This window comes from Penaeus monodon, chromosome 33 (assembly GCF_015228065.2).
Source record: "Penaeus monodon isolate SGIC_2016 chromosome 33, NSTDA_Pmon_1, whole genome shotgun sequence".
In the NCBI taxonomy this organism is placed as follows: Eukaryota; Metazoa; Arthropoda; class Malacostraca; order Decapoda; family Penaeidae; genus Penaeus; species Penaeus monodon.
In genome coordinates, this window is record NC_051418.1 from 17,969,845 (window position 1) to 17,970,625 (window position 781).

Genomic DNA, 781 nt, shown 5'->3' on the forward strand with positions numbered 1-781 from the left:
TCACACATGAGATTAGACGCTTCACTGCATATCTCTGACAATCCACACATTTTTGTCAATTAATTTTGTCTTTTGACATTTCTCCACACCTAATTGTCAGCATAGCAAGAGTGACAGAGCAACAAAATAGATTGACATTATGAACAACAGAGTAAAAATATACTTTGACAATAGTAGCGCTAAAGTGGATAGTTAGAGGCGTATAGATATATGCTCAAGGGTATGTTATGCACCTTCTTTAGGGTAACAAAATCTCCGTCCAGATATTAAGGCAAAGTTTTGTTGCTTATATGTGGCATCTCTGGCATGATGGTGATTGTTGGGTAGTTATCATGTAAAAAAGCTCGGCCTCCTCAAAACTGTTGCCCGCACTCTCTCCAGTCTCCAGAACTTACAATTATTTCATATTGAGTGGTTCTAGGGATGTGTAATTCTGCATAGTGTCCAGAAAATCTGCTTCAAATCATTTGATGACTGCTACGCTCTCGTCTGAGTCCCTCCGGCATAATGTGGGAGACATATTGGCTTTGTATTGTGCTACTGTCGTAAGAAGCCTGGGTACTGTGTAAGAGGGGGGGGGGAGCACAAAGGGAAATCAACAGGCAAATTCTTGCGCCTCATTGCCTCTCGAGAAGTGCCAAGTTGCTTCATCGCATCCGGTCACGTAGGCGGGAACCCGCCGGCGTCGTTGCGCAGAGAGCTTCTATGAGGGTGATTCCAGTTCAGGCGAACTACAGCTTGTTGGCCAGTTAGCGCTGCCTATTGCGAATTCTCCATTTCC

General features: G+C 44.2%; 2 protein-coding genes across 2 annotated transcripts in view; one reads left to right on the plus strand and one right to left on the minus strand.

The window, feature by feature from the left end:
• LOC119594117 (cytosolic endo-beta-N-acetylglucosaminidase-like) overlaps window positions 1-781 on the plus strand; it is a gene marked incomplete at its 5' end in the record, with an annotated part of 64,556 nt that overhangs the window by 32,429 nt on the left and 31,346 nt on the right.
• LOC119594119 (cytosolic endo-beta-N-acetylglucosaminidase 2-like) overlaps window positions 1-781 on the minus strand; it is a 26,670-nt gene that overhangs the window by 25,018 nt on the left and 871 nt on the right. The gene's annotated exons all lie outside the window — the stretch shown is intronic.